General features: G+C 37.8%; 1 protein-coding gene across 4 annotated transcripts in view; it reads right to left on the bottom strand.

The window, feature by feature from the left end:
• Window positions 1-18,333, bottom strand: part of LOC139965033 (myosin light chain kinase, smooth muscle-like) — a 116,341-nt gene that overhangs the window by 97,565 nt on the left and 443 nt on the right. For 2 of the 4 annotated variants that reach the window (XM_071967197.1, XM_071967194.1), the window contains exon 2: window positions 15,653-15,944. The exons of 1 other annotated variant lie outside the window; for it this stretch is intronic. The gene's annotated coding sequence lies outside the window, so the exon portion shown is untranslated. Of the gene's footprint in view, window positions 1-7,737; window positions 7,896-15,652; window positions 15,945-18,333 lie in introns of those variants that run through there. One more of the 4 variants, XM_071967196.1, reaches the window with a different exon arrangement.

Genomic DNA, 18,333 nt, shown 5'->3' with positions numbered 1-18,333 from the left:
CGTATATAATTATACTATGTTGATAATATACGTATACTATTATACCATGTGGATATTATACGTTCTATTATACCAAGTGGATATTATACGTACTATTATACCATTTGGATATTATACGTATACTATTATACCATGCGGATATTATACGTACTATTATACCATGAGGATATCATACGTATACTATTATACCATGTGGATATTATACGTATACTATTATACCAAGTGGATAATATACGTACTGTTATACCATGTGGATATTATACGTACTATTATACCATTTGGATATTATACGTATACTATCCTACCATGTGGATATTATACGTTCTATTATACCATGTGTATAATATAGGTATACTATTATACCATGTGGATATTATACGTATAATATTATACCAAGTGGATAATATACGTACTGTTATACCATGTGGATATTATACGTATCATTATACCATGTGGATATTATACGTATACTATTATACCAAGTGGATATTATGCTTTTATACCATGTGGATAATATACGTATACTATTATATCATGTGGATATTATACGTATACTATTATACCAAGTGGATAATATACGTACTGTTATACCATGTGGATATTATACGTATCATTATACCATGTGGATATTATACGTATACTATTATACCATGTGGATATTATACGTTCTATTATACCATGTGGATAATATACGTGCTAGTATACCATGTGGATATTATACGTATACTATTATACCATGTGGATATTATACGTACTATTATACAATGTGGATAATATCAGTATACTATTATACCATGTGGATATTACACGTATACTATTATACCATGTGGGTACATTGTGCGCAGTTAAAGGTAACTCTACGTGTACGGTTTACGAATACAAACGGTTGTCAAGATTTAAACCGAGAACAGAAGATGAGAACCTGATGTTTGCAGTTTGCACCAACCTGAATCATTCAGTAATAGGTTTGTTAATAGTTCACTAGCCTCTCCACACAAAGCTTACGTATCTCTGTAAATAAGTAACACTTTCAGGAAGCAGTGATGTTACTGTCTGCTTATACTACAGGCAACATACCCACGCAGACGCACGAGTAAATATATTGCAAACACAGAATGAGGCTGTGACATAATCAAACAAGGGTCAGTAACGTGCTAGTCAATAGAATAGGTGTTTTAGGACACGGCCCAGAACCGGCCCCAGGGCCATGACCGGCCCGTGGGCATAACCGGCCCGTGGGACATAACCGGCCCGTGGGCTATAACTGACCCGAGAAAGATGTACGCTATCTGCAGTGCGGGAAAGGTCCAAAAGTTGGGAATTTTTGGCAAAGAATAGTATCATCCTAATATCAATTAATGAAAATTCATGTTTGACCAATTATAATCATGCTTTGAGAAATGCCCGAACAACTGAGCGACTTTGTAAAAATGACAATTAACTTGCTCTGTTTGGGAGAGGTTCAATTAGGTCATGCTAAGGCGATACAATCTTGTCGCTCTGTGAAGTCACACTGCAACTTATTGGAGAAGAAATCCCTTACTTTCCTTATTTATTGATCTTATTGCATTTTTTTATTGCGTAAGTATAAAGCAGTGTTGATACTAAATAACTGTCAGTATGTGACTATTGTATGTAATTTTGGAACCTTCATTAAGGTCCTCTGCATATCAACAACTGTTACAAATATTACCTCTTTAAATAACGTTATTTACATAAACAAATCTAAGTAACTCTCGAAATGAAACGGTATGTCACTTTTTAATGAGTTTTTATAGTATTTGTGCTTTAAATTAAGATGTTTTCATTGGATTTCTTGCATGCCAGAAACCTGACACGGCCTTCAAATTAATAGAAAATGACTATAATATCTAACAGAATTATCTCAACGGAAACACTGAGCTATAAATTCAGTTATATGAACTCATTAGGTCGGTGTTATGTTTATTTGTTTTAGTCTTAAACTAATGACAACTTGACGTCTCATTATATAATATGTTGGCACATCATGTACATTTCTGGGAAGTTACATCATGTTAAACAAACACGGGGGAGTATCATTTACAATAGACGAATTAAAATCATTCCGAATGTATTAATTCATACTGTATGATTAAATGAATTATGTTTGCAATGAGGTAAACACCATTTACATAAACGCATATGTAAAGCCCTGTACAAAGTTGTGTGACAACTGTACGCAATGTGAGCTTCCAATGGAGAGATGTTATAATACATGATCACCATGTAGAATAACATTCCATGATACAATAATCATTGCTGAATTTACAACGTACATTGTTCTGGTTACTGTGGTTACAATAATTTCGATCAAGCAAACAGTAAATAGTTGTTTTTTTTTTATTTTTTAAGTTGTACCCATAACAACACAGAGGAATGTCCAATAAACTGAATAATTGGCGTGCTTAATAAGTCAGTAACTGTTCAAGCTACGAAGACTGAAGTTGGATCAATGGGTTATATTTTGCATTTTAGTTTTATTTCAAACCTTTCAAAGCATAAAAGTCAAGTACGGATGTTGGATGAGACGGGCGTTTTGTCTTAAGTATGATGTCCATAGTTCCATCAGGGAAGTAAGAGTTTTAAGTACTTCTTAATTGTTGCTCTATCCATATTTCCGGGTTAGTGTACGGAGGATGTGTTCTTTATGTAGGCAATTAACAGTTGTCGCTAATTGTAACCACGTCCGCGCTATCAGCATCAATAATTGCAAAAAGCAATTCTGTCGATGTTAATAAACAAAGTTCTTAAGGAAGTCATGCAAAAAAAAAAAACGTCTGGTAATCTAGTTTTAAGGCTTGTTCAAGTCGATTTTCTTAGGGGTGCAAGAAGCATTAAAACCATGATGTTCGCTAACGCACATGCTACTGATTGTGGGCATTATCAATCACCAGAATCTTGGTCACATAGTAACACTGATGTTCGTTAACGCACATACTACTGATTGTGGGCATTGTCAATCACTAGAATCTCGTTCATATAGTAACACTGATGTTCGCTAACGCACATGCTACTGATTGTGGGCATTGTCAATCACTAGAATCTCAGTCACATAGTAACACTGATGTTCGCTAACGCACATACTACTGATTGTGGGCATTGTCAATCACTAGAATCTCGTTCATATAGTAACACTGATGTTCGCTAACGCACATGCTACTGATTGTGGGCATTGCCAATCACAAGAATCTCGGTCACATTAACACTGATGCATGATTGGGGGTTATGTCTATTGTTTAGTAATTGGAATCCGTTAATTGAGTATAAAGGTTGCATGGTTTTATTTTTACCAATCTACATACTACTTGCAAGAACTGGATATCAATCAACCTAATTAAGGAATCTTTGTGGTTGTAACCTCATTTGGCTCATCTTTTTTATTCCAGTCCATCTGTGTCCCACAAAGTTAAGGTAATCTCCTTAATATTTCATTTGCGAACCGTAGCAAATGGTGTTTTAAGGAACCTTGCATGTTGTTCATACAAAGGCTATATACGCAAAATGCAGTTGTAAGAATGAGATCGCATGCACTATGCCGCAGCGTCCAACCAAGAAGCTGGGAGGACCTCGTCTAACATTCCCTATATATGGATCGAAGGTGACCTAGTTTGTACTCGTATCCCATCATAGTTACCAGTAGTTATATTCGCCCATGGTTTGTACTCATGCTCACTGTACTAGAGCAGTTTAGAAATGTAGTATAGAGATTATATAGAGCAAGGTTAAGTACAGTACTTAACGTCTACGAGCGTTGTACTCAACACACAAGAGAGCAATTCCCTGCTCATACCAAGAACAATTCTATACCTTTACCCGTAGTCAACATACCTGGGACCAGCTCCCTGCTCATACCAAAGCCAACTCTATACTCGTACTCAACATACAAAGGAGCAGCTCCCTGCTCATACCAAATCAATTCTATACCTGTACTCTTACTCAAAATACAAGAGAGCAGTACCCTGCTCATACCAAGAACAATCCTATACCTTTACCCGTACTCAACATACCTGGGACCAGCTCCCTGCTCATACCAAAGCCAACTCTATATTCGTAATCAACATACAAAGGAGCAGCTCCCTGCTCATACCAGTACTAATAATATACCAGTACTCGTGCTTGTGGTGCTGTACTATACATGTCCACTTTAACTTACTGTACGTGAGAAAGTCCTATGTGCCAACCCTAATAAGATACAAAGTTCATATGAAAGTAAAGTTAGTAAGGTTAAAATACATGCCCACTATAAATTACTGTACGCGTGAAAGTCCTATGTGCGCACCCTAATAAGATACAAAGTTCATATCAAAGCAAAGTTACTAGGGTAAAGATACATGTCCAATATGACTTTCTGTACATGATAAAGTCCTATGTGTGCACCCTAAATCAGATACAAAGTTCATATGAAAGTAAAGTTACTATAGGATTTCATTTTCATTTCATTTCATTTCATTTATTTGTTTTTTCTCAATATACGGTACATTGTATGTCATACAAACGTTTACAGATATGAAATTGAGTATAAAGAGAAAGGAAGTGATCTAAAAACCTGAAAGGCTTATCGAGTAGAGCCACTCCCTAAAGAAGGAAAATAATTAAGTTATCAGTGTTAACGATATAAACAAACTAAGATTTCTAAAAAGTATTATGGATCAATAATCACTTATGTAAACCTCGCTTAATTGACGTTTAAAGGAACGTGGTGACTGAGAATCATTTTGTATATGATCATGATGATTAAGTAGATAATTCCAGCAAGTGTTTGCCCGATAACGTATACTCTGTTTACCCAGGTTACTATGGGGAAAAAGTCTATGTATGTGACCAGCCTGTCTTGTATTATAGTCATGAATTTCCTTATTAACAGTGAATAAACTTTTACATGTGGGCGGATTATACCCATTAATAGAGCGATAAGCGAATGTAGCAAGATGACCTTTCACAAGGTCCGGTAATTTCAGTAGCTTTAAGTGAGGCAAATAATTTACTAGTATGATCGTTATAGTCGGCAGAAGATATATGTCGAATAGCCCTTTTTTGAAGTACAAAAAGTTTTCTTAATGTTATAAGCAGCCGTGCCAGACCAAACTGTAATGCAATAAGTAAGGTGAGGATAAATTAAAGTAAAATATAAAGAACCAAGAATATGTTTTGGTAAGTAGTGCTTCAATTTGGAAAGAATCCCAACGCCACGAGAAATATTTGTTGATATTGTATTTATGTGATGACGCCATGTCAGACCAGAATCAATAGTTACCCCTAGAAAAGTGGTAAAACACACTTTTTTTTAGACTACTACCATGCATCTGTATGTCAGACAGAATATTCCTATTCCTACCTTCATTGAAAACAACATATTTTGTCTTACCTACATTTAAAGAAAGTTTGTTAGCTGAAACCAAGCATGAAATTCATCAAGCACATGACAAATTCTAGCCCTCATTTCCACAGGATCTAAGCCAGAGAAAAAAATATTAGTATCATCAGCGAATGATATGATAGTACAATTATCTGACACATGACAAATATCATTTACATATATTATAAAAAGCAAAAAGGGATAAAGCCCATATAATGTTAACTGCACAGATGAAAAGTACACTGCCCGGGCATGTGTATCATGAAAAAACCAGGAACTTTCGATTTCTCTAGAGATGTGCATGACTCTTTATAACACATCAACAACACTTGAAAGAGCACAAAGGAATCCAGAAATCTCTGTACGAAGGCCATTCTTTGATTTGTTTTCTTTGATTTTTTTGTTCCTTTTGTAGACTGCCGTGATGTGAATAGCTATACAAATCACTTGGGCATGACAGCTGTACTGCCTTTCCTCAATCACAAAACAGCCCACAATGTCACACATCCAACTGAAAGGTCATCACTATACAAAATGGGAATCATCAGGAACAACCATATATTCATCGATCCTCCTCCTCCTCCCCACCCACCCACCCCCCCCCATTCCCTCTCGGATTTAGGACATTCATTTACAGAAATAGTCTACACCTTGCTGTAAGCATACTAACCATACACCCCAGGTTATAGGTACTCAAAGTATGTTTTTTGAGCTCATTTGTCTCATTCCCATCGCTGGTACGCCTTGTCTTCATGAAATCAATCTAATCAAGCGCCAAAACACAACAACAAAAATAAATAAAAAAATAAATTATCAAAACGGTGTAACATAATCTAATAACAGCTGTGAAGGACCTTCAAATTCTCATTTCTAAATCGGATATAGTCAAGGATTTCCAGTTTAGAGGTCACAAAAAAGTAGATAACAAAAAGGGAATTAAGAAATAAACAAATGCCATACAATGAACGTGACAGCGTCTTTATGCATAAATCCGTAAAATTGAATGGAAAATATGATGAGCCGTGTTGTACATTATACGGTCAATATTTGTCTTACGTATACGGTACACTGGAAGCGACGAATATTTCTTCTAAACTAAGGAAAGTACGCCAAGTGTTTATAGAAGAAGCTGTTAACCGCCACAGTGGTTTGTTATGCCATACGCTTCCATTGCAGTTATAGATTAAAATCTAGATTAATTTAAAATGAAAATTCATTTAATCAATTCTTGAAAACTGTTAGAAATTTGAGCAGACTCAAATAATGAGATGACTATTGAAAACTTATACGAAGCAACCCGTTTTTTTGTTGTCTCGCCAAGCTATTGATGCTCTTGTATTAAATTAATAGTAAGGGAAAACTATATGTAGCCACAGTTTGGTTAAAACATCAAAAGTGCTCCGACTAATAAAGAAGTTCCCCCTTTTAATATAATAAAAAATACAGGTTTCCACTTTTGTAATCCCAAATTGCCCTTTTGTTATTTATAAAGTGCCTTTTGGTTGAGAACTCTTTCGTTGAGAAACATTTAAATACTGGAATTTGTGTACGGAGCGCATGCATAAATGATCCCTTTTATCGGAAACATGTTTGCGTTAACTTTGTGCTTTGCCACCTGCCCCTCGAAGACACACGCCCCTCCCCACCCCCCCCCCCCCGAATGAATCATCTTCCGCCATGCCAATGGTATATATAGGTAACAGGTTGTATAGTAATGTAAATAACTTTCTTTGTGATTCTAAGGTTTACAGTGTGTACCAGAAAGCCTAAATCGTATAAGGTCCATAGCAGTTGTGATTGTAACACATAAATTAGGTAACTTAGTTGTAATGAGGTTAGAGAAGGAGGGGGGGGGGGGGTTGTGGTGGGGAGGTATCAGCAGGAGAAAACTGGGTTATAAATTGCTACCGGCGCCTGGGCCTTGAAATAACCGGATCAATTAGCTCCTCGGACCAAATCGTACCACTTTTCGCGACCAAGAGAAAATCGAGGTCTTCGTCGCCTCAGCATGACGTCAGAGCGGTATGCCAATCCGCCCCTATGTCTAAGTCAATAAGTTAATATTATGTACTTAATGCCTACCTGTGTCTGAGAGAAAAATTGCAATTACAATGTAGCACTTGCTCACCCCTCACCCCCCCCCCCCCTCACCCTCTCATCTAAATCAAAGGTAGTTTAAAGAGTTTAAAGCAAGGCCTAGACTGCAGTCCAGTCGGTTAAACCAATAAGTGTAATAGGTAATTATCTTTCAAGTTCCTACCTTTTTATAGGCTTTTGGCACACTGACATGATATTGCAAGACCGTATAGTAAAATGATTAGTATCATAAGCCAAACTGTATAAAGTAGCATTAAACTTACCAATGCCTCTAATAGGGAGAATAAGGGCAGCCCCAACACAGCTTACTCTACACTGCACACAACATCGGCAATATCAGCAGCCGTTGTCAGATATTCCTCTAGTTTACCCTCACGAGTAATAATCCAAATATGGTCAATAACAAAGCTATAAACTGAAACAGTTGTAACGGCTGGATTTCAGAAAATCTCTAATGAAACCATTTAACTACACAGCAGCGGTGTACGGAATTTATGCAATATATATTCACCAAATATTGACAATGAACTCACATGCGTTTGCGAAAGAGTACTAACTATTGATCCCTTGACGTCTGGGAATGGTCGATTCGACAAAATACTGCTGCACAAGACCTGGTAATGTTATGTCGAATAGTCTTCACAAATAACCGAAAGTAAGAACGTCTCCAAGCTAAATAGATTTGTTACAACACGATGGGTTCAATTTCACGAATTTGTCAGACTCGTCCGTGCCGAGTTGATGCGGAAAATCCTAAACTACAGAGAAAATATAAAAACTGAAAAATGTTCACAAACCAACTTTCCCGGTAATCAAGATAAAAAACAGAATTGCCAAGTTCCAGACAGGATAGCGTAGAATATAAAGTGGAGTATAATTCTGTCGTGGATACAATCCGTTGTTTACTGCAAACGATTACAGGGACACACATAAAACCAAAGCTAACGTTATCTTACATATATCATCATCTCTTGAACTAAGACATTCCTGTGAGCGACATAAAACGCGTCAATAACTCTGAGTGAATGGGCCTAATCGTGATGCCAGTCATAGGGATGGGACTAAGCGCAGGTAATATGAATCAGTGAGGGCGCGACACCATTGTTTGCAGTACAATGGCACGTTTTTATGTCTCTGTTGTGTGTTTCTTTTGAATGCCCGCAGGCTAATCCCTTGTACTTGCCTTCTCCTAGAGTTTTTACGTCACGGAAACAAATCAACCTACCACATTAATTTGTTTGAAGAATAGATTCGATTTTGTTTCTCTGGATTTCTTTTAACTTTCGCTTCCTCCGTAGAAGTAGAGACCATGAGAATGCGGTTATATGGATGCAGAACTTTTGGAGAGCTTTATTAAATACAATCAGAACCGTATCCAGCTTTCATAATGAATGGAAGTGCTCTCTGGTACTTTCTTCAACACCATGGGGACTTTTACAATTAATTTTCTGACTTTTTATTAATGAGAGGTTGACCCTATATGATATGTACAATACTTGACTTAGTGAAAAAACAATTACAATTGAAAGCAAAAAGGAGAGCAAACATCGCAGAAGAAGATAAAAAGTGTCCGACAATCTCCAAGAATGAGTGACGTACGCAACAAAAGGCCCACAAGTATATGTTTGCCGGTGACCAGTTTGAGATCGCCTGACACATTTTTTGTCATACTTCGGTATTATATGATGACCAAACGGTCATTTCAGATTTGTTAACAAAGTTGCTGATTTTAAAAGACACAACGTATACCGATAGGTTAACGACACGAAACCTGGATCATTTCCTATACTAAATGCAGTCACGAATGCATTCACGATGTAACTTAATCTTAAAGGTGATAAGTTAGTCTGACGAATGACGTCACTCCGAATGGAACATATTGCGTAATAGTAAGTGGAAGAACTCGCCGGGCTTGGATTGGAAACCATCGGAATACTATCGTTCTGCAAACGTCGACTTGGATCAGTCACATGACGATAAGAACATTAAATAGTGGCTCTTGAACAAACCAACAGACAAACATACAGACACTAATACATTAACTCAATTTCCTCCTTCCATAGCATCACAGTGATTTTAATCTCCGGACGGAATCTTGAATGAAACTCCCTCCGTGATCGATTTAATTACAACATAGGGATACGCATGAGTAACTGAGCACGAAAGACCAATTTCACGTTCGATAAAAGTAGAGAGAAATTGGACAGGAAGTTCAGAGTGCTCGTCAGCCATAGGCGTAGGAGGCGGGGGGAGGGGGGGGGGGGGCTGGGGGGGGGGCTGCAGCCCCCAACCCAAAAACTTTAGTGAAAATTCGGGCAATATGCTGAGAATTTTTCGGGCACCTACTGAAAGAAAAATAATTTGCAATGTGTTTTTTAATGGTTAAACTGATATTATTACTATCATTATTATTGTAACGACTTTCCCAATAATTCTAACCAAAATGGAAGGGTAATAAGACGGCAAATGAGTGTATGTTATTGGCATGCGATGTATTAACTGATGCATGCCTATATGTTATGCACATTAACATGTTGAATGCGCGGGGAGCGCGCGAAAAATGTTGGTTATATTTTTCGGGCAAGTCGTTACAGCCCCCCCCCCCCCCCAAATCAAATTGGGCTCCTACGCATATGTCGTCAGCCTTTTGAAGTGTATAGCCCTAATAGATTCGTAATACTCTAACGTGATGGGACATCGTTATGATTATACGCAGTCTCGATGTAAGGGGACCGGGGGTTAACAGAGGATCAATTTGTTTGATTTTCGTGGCCAGGCTCCATCTTTGGTGACTTTTACATAACAAAGAGTATCCTGATGTATACAGCCTATAAACACGAATAGAGCTGCAATATAATGAACTCACACGTTTATGGTTACTTAATTAAGACCAATTCGGAATCCAAAATATAAGAAATGATTGAGGTGAGCAGTGAAATACCGAACAGCTTGATATATTACTGTAGTATGTGGTCACTGTGGGTAGTAGTCAAAAGGAGTTCTCACTAGGAGCTTCGTACTATAGGACGTGGCCCATTTTCAGCACATACTGTAGACATATACTTGTGTGTATAGACTGGGAGATGGGAAGGGGAGTTTCGTTATTTCAGTGCCATCGTTGTCATGGATATTCATAATGATAGTAAGATCCATGTCTCCACGATGTCAACATTAATATTAAGTTTTCACTGTTACTCAACACAGACAATTGAAATTTATGCAAATTCTCAGACAGGACAAGTTTCGCGGTTCTTTCATTTTGTTTGTCTTCCTGTCGAACTCTTCTTTTGAATGGCGGTTTCCTGAGTAACCTAACTTCCCAAGCAATGTTGAAAGTTAAGTTTCATTTCATTTATTGATTTGTTTTATCACACCATTCAGGTGATAATAATAAGCCCATATATAGTAACAAAAACACAAAGCTTTATAGCTTAACGAGAAGAGCACTCCCTGCTTAACTTTGAATATATACATATATATATATATATATATATATATATATATATATATATATATATATATATATATATATATATATATGTATGTATGTATATATGTATATATATATATATATATATATATATATATATATATATATATATATATATATATATATATATATATATATATATATATATATATATATATATATATATATATATATATATATAAACCATAGGGGAAAAAAGACGGGGAAAAACCTTGACCTGTTCCTGACCCCACTAAAAACCTCCCGACCCCTGCCACAGCTATCCCACCTTTCCCCACCCATAACTCCCAGCTATAACCCCACCCACTCAAACCTCCCATCACTACCCCCACCCAACACCTTTTGAAACTTTTTCCTTAAAAAATGATGAGAGACTTAAAAAGTCCCATTTATGAATAAATGAGAAACCAACAAAAAAATCATAGAGATCAACATTAACTTGCATATATATAGTTACTTAGGTGCACGGGAGAAAACTTGGTTTTGATCAACTTTGTTCCTCATTTCTTTCATGTCACAAAGAGAGCAATGGAGAATCAAGAGATCTTTATTATCTTTTGTTTACAACCGTGCAGATGATAAGATAAACTTGTCGTATATAGATATCATGAAATGTCACTGGCAACATTTTGGTTTGATAAACTGATTTCTCCATGGCCCTAACCCTGTGTAAGAAAGCTGTTGGTCGCAGTGCATTAATAAAATGATACACTGCGCGTATACTCCTGCTGAAACATATATTTTCAGATAATTCATAATCGTTCTGTACCGTATGGCAGTTTAACATCTACGATATTGCTCTCAAATATGCCATAATTTCAAATAATGGTCACCCACCTTTAAAGTTGAAACGGCATTTTACTGCGACCCTCCCCCAATCATCTTTTTCTCATTGAGACATTGAATTGCCGATTAATTTAAACTATATCCAATATCTGTGAGTTATAACGAGAGTAATACAAAAATTGCAGAGTCCTCTTTAATAGTTTTAGTAAGTTTTAGCACTCTTAATATGACATTTTGGGCCAATTAACACTCATGACCTTAAAACTGAATTTTGTGTTTGCCCGGTAATTTTACGACATTTACAATTGCTTAGTATTACCATGGAGATATTACCACCCGAAATCATGAGTTCCTGTATTGTCAGTGAAGACATTATCGGCATAAGGAATTATCCCCAATATAAATTTTGTCCATTTGACTAGAATCGAACACATCATAACACCCACAGATTTGTACACGGATTTATGAGATGTATACAGACACGTCCCGTTGTGTGGGAAGTTCCACTCATAACGTGTACTACATGTTTAAGCTATATTGAGTACAGGATGTTTATTTTATATAACACACTCTAAATGCACACATAACACTTAGTAGTTTATCTTCATTTTTAGACAGAAAGTAAAACGGAACATGATATTATTTTGACAGCACCTCCTCTCCGGGCCTAGAAGGTAAACTGATGAATTTGTCTAAAGAGTTACTGAAGGTCAACGGCTTCATATAAGAATCTCATTCTGTATTGCTCACATGCTATACTGAAAGTATATGACCGCGCCATTCGCGGAAGTGGTATGGTTTATGTTAGCAGTGACTAAATAAGTGGCGGAAGTGTTATGATCCCATCAAGTTGGCTATAAATAAACATCCAACTGTTTGAATAGACGCAGAGACAAGGGTTGCGCAAAAAACGCTTACTGAAATAAAAATAAAAGGCTTCAGGAAATACTCCTAACACTTTACGGTTAATCACGTAATAAATTCAATAACAGGGTCCAAACATATACGTAGGCCTATGATATCTCATACGCAGAACGCACACTCAAACAAAGAAGAAAAGAAAAGAATTGCAAATACGTTGTCAACAACTGTAAAGACAATATACCGTAGGCCTTTATGCTCTGTCTGTTGTGGTAAAGGCAATCTAATTGTGTTTATATAGATCATTGGTTCTCAATTTTTTTCGATCTACCGCCCCCTTTTGCCCTATTGGACCGGCCCAGCGCCCACCCCCACCTACCCCGTGCCAGGGGCGGCGTCAGGGTTTGGAAAGTAGGGGAGGGAACAAAACCAATATCTGCTGGTTGATCATTTTCCAACTGACCAGTATTCATGAAATTGACGTATAGACGCAGGAAGTGTGAGTTTGCATTTGGGAGAGCTGGCGAAGTGTGAGTTTGTTTGTGTCGTGGGGGAGGGATCAAAGGGAGCGCCCTCCCCTTTGGGTAAAAATAGTAATGCCCTCAGATGCAATATGGTGCTACAAAACGTAATTTGAAGAAGGGTTGTTGGAATTCGGTTTGGTATGGTATATATGTTACAGAGGAACATAATGGGGTTGTTGTCGGTTACGTTTGAATTAGGGGTTTAATAAAGGGTTACCATATTACGGGCTCAAGCACCACCCGTCCCAGCACCACCCGTCCCAGCACCACCCGTCCCAGCACCACCCGTCCCAGCACCACGCCTGCTTTGCGGGAATGGAAAAATCAACGAATATAAATGGAGCCAGAAAAAAATTTGAAGTGTCATTGTCAGTCGGATAATGTTAATGTCGGGAAGTCTCTGAGAATTGGTCAACAATTCGCAGACTGATTTCCACGAAAACGTAATAAAACATCATAGTTTTCTAAGCTGACATTGCTAATTCGAGTCCATTTTGTAATTATAGAAATTTTAAATGTCATGTTTGGTTTGATACCCGGGGAAAACGTCGAGTGTTTTTTACCACTAGTTTAACATAACGCTAACATTCATTGATGACCCTTTTTAGACTTTGAATTTGTAAAAACCGATGTGGGGAAACTAAGTGCATGCTATATAATTAATATGTAAAACTCATATTGCATCGGCAGTCGACGACAAAACTAGACCGACGAAGTTCAAGCTATTCTTCTTTCTGCACAGAAATTCAGAAATATCTAACAAGCATTGTAGCTCGCCAGTGCACAAAGTAATGCCAACTCCCCCCCCCCTTTAAGTTTTGCCAGCGCCCCTTTTCGACCGTGGATTCTGTATCGCCCCCTGAAAGTTCCCAGCGCCCCCGGGGCGGTAGGGACCACTTTGAGAACCATTGATATAGACATATTTATAACTTGTACTACATGGGTCTTTTCAATCCAATATGATAAAAATGAATTGTGCGTTTTTGCAAATTTGCAAATCACGTGACTTTTATTCTCCGATATTATCTAAACTGTAAATCTTTAAATGACTGCTGAAAATGCAAAAAATAAGTTCCTCAGCAGTCACGCGCACACACACGCCATACTAGCACAACCATGCAGCTGTTTAGAAACTGACTCACGGTGAATGAGATCACCTCCCGCAAAATAATGTACATTGCGGCAGAATTTTTGTGCTTCAGTGTCATTTTATGCAAACGACAGTGTTTTTTAATTTAAAAAAAAAATAAAGCCTATATGTTATAGAAAATTAACAGGACTATAGTGAATTGCCTATACGTGATATTGATAAACAATTGTTTGAAACTTCGACCTGAAGTGGTCCTAGAAGGATCTGTGTAGTATCCGAACCCCCCCCCCCCTCCCTCACCCAGTCACCCTTCCTCTCCTCCTCGTGCAATTGTTTCATAAACACGTCAATTCTAAGAAGATATGAACGTTTTGTGGTTCCATATGAAGGTTGCTTCATACTAAAATCCTGCATGTGTACATGCCTGTGAAGTACAAGACGGGATTTACAGGTATAAGTTATTATATTACAGCAATCAATGAGTTATTTTAAGACATATATACGATATAGCTATATTTAACAGTGCCATTGGTGAAGAAGGGAACGCAAAGTAGCTATGCATGATCCAATTGAAGAAGAAAAATATTCGTATAAGTTGGCAATTACAATAATATAATCTATGAATGTTCAAAAATACATCCTAACGTTTGTTTAGAAACTATGATGAAATGTTTTCATCCGCCAGAAGGAAGCATTGCAGTATTATTCTGACACTGTTTCTTACGTCATTGCATTCACTGGAACAAATTATTGGCAATTAGTAGTAATAATATATACCTAGTGATACCTAGCGACCTCAGTCAGTGACGTGTACAGGATGTCATATATGTTGGGTGGGGCGGGGGGGGGGGTAGTGATATGTGACCTCAGTCAGTGACGTGTACAGGATGTCATACAGGTTGGAAGGGAGGGGGAGGGGTACTCGTATGCGACCTCAGTCATGACGTGTACAGGATATAGGTTGGGAGGGGGCAGGGGTGCAAATTTCCCGACTGATTTTATATTTGGCATGGACCTTTATGTCCGTGCTGCTCGGGCAGACGAAATATTTTACGAATGAGGGGTGTGGCTTTGGGTTGGTTGGATGCGAATCCCATGTAGGGGGATCTGGAGAGGGGTTTACTCAGAAGAAACTTCAAATTTTAGACGTTATGTTGAGCATTCGGAAGTATATATATGTTATGTAAGTTATGTCTATAATTAGGTATTAACGCAAGGTTAAGTCGCGCTAATAAATTTTGAACTTTGCAAAATGCTCCGAATGATGGTGATGGTGGGGGTGGATTGGGATGAGGGGGGGTGGTCCCGCCTATGCATTCCCTAAGGTAAACACGACTCTCACATTACATTTATTTCTTTTTTTTTTTGTAGAGAACAGAGCATGAGCATGAATCCCTGAAAAGAATTCTAAAGATATATTTACTCACATTTTGCAAGGGAAACTAACGGCAAGTTTATTCGTGCTCAAATTTCGTTCGGTTGTTTGCGGATTTTGTAGTAGTCAGTTTTGTCCTTGGCTAGGCGAGGTTATACATCGATGCTTGCATCAAATTATCATTCAGTTACACAACCGTAGACATTGAGTTCCGCAAAGACTGACGGGTTTATTACATCCGTAATATTACACCGAATTCTAAATACATGTTGGAAAATGATTTTCACTGCAGCATTTAAGGTACTCCAAGTTGATAATCATCCGATTTGAATAAGGTTTAAACTCTGTAATAGAATCGAAAGTCACAAATGTTATACATTAACCTTTCGATGAAATCGCTTCTCCAATATTTAGTATCACAGGAAAGTACATCGTACACAGTCATATTGTTGATTAACCCAGCATGTTAAATGTAATAAGGAAGCAACAGAGTTATGGGCACTCACATAGGCCTAGCCAAATATAAGTGCAACACATTGATGTGCATGAACCTGTATGAAAAAGATCTTGAGCGGTGGAGGCGGGTGGGGCGGGTGGGCGGGGGGTGGGGGAGGTTGGACAGAGGCGGCTGAATTTACACTGTATAGTGATGGGTCCTTCTGGAAAGGTTCCGCTAAGAATGTTAAGAAACATGTTGGGTCCACCCCCCCCCCCCTCATTTATTGCAACGATTGGGCTTGCAGTTCAGATACTTCATCGTCAACCTGTGCGTTCATTATACAATTATATCATAAAATAAATCGATATTGTTCCAAGGAAGGTCGCAATCCCTTCCCAAAGTTTTGATTACACCCCTGATCCCATATGAGCTGTTGAGAATTGATCAAATCATGGATTCCATGTGGAACATACCACTTGAACCTTATCGGCGAGTGACTATCCCCCTCCCCCACACCATAATCCCCTGCCCTCCGTCAGCCATGCCACTGTTTAAAGTTCTCTTTGTGACGCCCAAGATTTATAAGCATACCATACTGCCGAATTTATATTCATATTTTGTTGTTGTGCGTTGTATAGTAACGTCGATCTGTTTTATTAAAACATCTTCATATGCACTATATTGAACATCAAATCACCAATTGTTCCAGCTTCAATCAATGTACAGGCGGGAACATTGTACGTTATATTCAAGTATAGGCCTACCTGCCTAACTGCTTTCATTCTCGACACCACATATAAAGTTTAGCAGATAAACCATATCACCATATAGTAGCGAATGGTAGTAGCGAATGGTTTCCTTGGCAGCTTCTCGGTTCAGCTGCCTTAATGCTCGATGCGAGTCCTTTTATGACCTGGCAGATGAAAATTGCCGCATTCGCAAGTCTGTAGCATGCTGCAAAATTTCACGACTTACCTTAACGCTAACCAAGACAATATAAACACTTCTTGAAATATCGAAGGAATCCCATTTCATTCAAATACAGTAAGACACTTATGAAGAAAACAAGAATACGTGATAATTCCATCATCTAATCTATGATACGTTTTATGTAACATCCTTTTATAACAGTTTATCCCCAAAACACACTCCTTTTCTTACTTCCGTATAAGCTGATTTATCAAGTCTGCGATGGAGGCACAGCTGTTTAAAACCGAGATTCAAAATTAATGAAATAGCTAAAGATCGACGTTTGTTATAGACCAAAATAGCAATCCAAAGTAATCCAATAGTTATTGAGAGTACCAAGCTCCCTCTAATCCTACAGTACTGAATATATCGACTTTCAAGCCTATTGCTGTAATAGCACTTTTAGTATTATTACAGACTAGACTTCATTTTCAGTTTATTTCTATATACCTCCCCAATATGGGGTATTAGACACTGGTGAAAATAAACATTTATTGTTTACAACAACATACCTCTACTAAAATAATAAGAAAAGAAAAAAAAATGAAAAAGAATAGAAAAGTACACATGGTTTTTCACATGGTATACGAAATTCAACAACAACTTAATACTCAGAAATAACAGATTCGAAGCCATTTCTTAAATAGGCACCAACTAGGAACAGGGAAAAAGGGACTAGATTTCACGATTGTGGTATGCAAAGAACCCCTCGACAGTTTTGGAGTACTTCGGGGGGAAAAAGAAGTGCGAATGCCAATAGACACTCAAGAAGAGTCTTGACTGGCAGCTCACTATATATTTTGAAGTCTCGTCTATTCTGCTTGTTTTTCTTCACTCCTTACAGTGTAGCTATTTTTTTTCAGGTATAAATTGTAAGTCGAGCAATAAGGAGAATTTAAAGAGGTGACGACTATTGGCCGCGTTATAGATATGCGCATGCACACAATTTTGCATTGTTTTAACCAGAACGAGACAGAATGAAGGCTATGCGATGAGTGGGATCAGGTGGGTTTCACAGAGGTCATTGACATGTGATGCTGACGACGATGGCTGTCGCGCATTGTGGGTAGGGGTGAAAGGGCACAAAACCAAACCCAAACACTCAGACCTGACGGGTATAGCATACATCGTTAGGCCAGCTATACCTAAAATATGCGAATGAAACACTATCTAAAACTTATTTTTGAGAAACAAAACAACATGCAAAGACCAAACGAGCTACTCAAACATTGTCACCAGATGGCAAATACATTACAAGCACCTAACAACTAACAAGCTAAACGTACCATCACTGAAATTACAAAACTATCAATATGCAATGGGAA

This window comes from Apostichopus japonicus, chromosome 23 (genome assembly GCF_037975245.1).
Source record: "Apostichopus japonicus isolate 1M-3 chromosome 23, ASM3797524v1, whole genome shotgun sequence".
NCBI lineage: Eukaryota > Metazoa > Echinodermata > Holothuroidea > Aspidochirotida > Stichopodidae > Apostichopus > Apostichopus japonicus.
The sequence above is the reverse complement of the archived record's forward strand: the minus strand, read 5'-3'. Positions and strand labels throughout refer to the sequence as shown.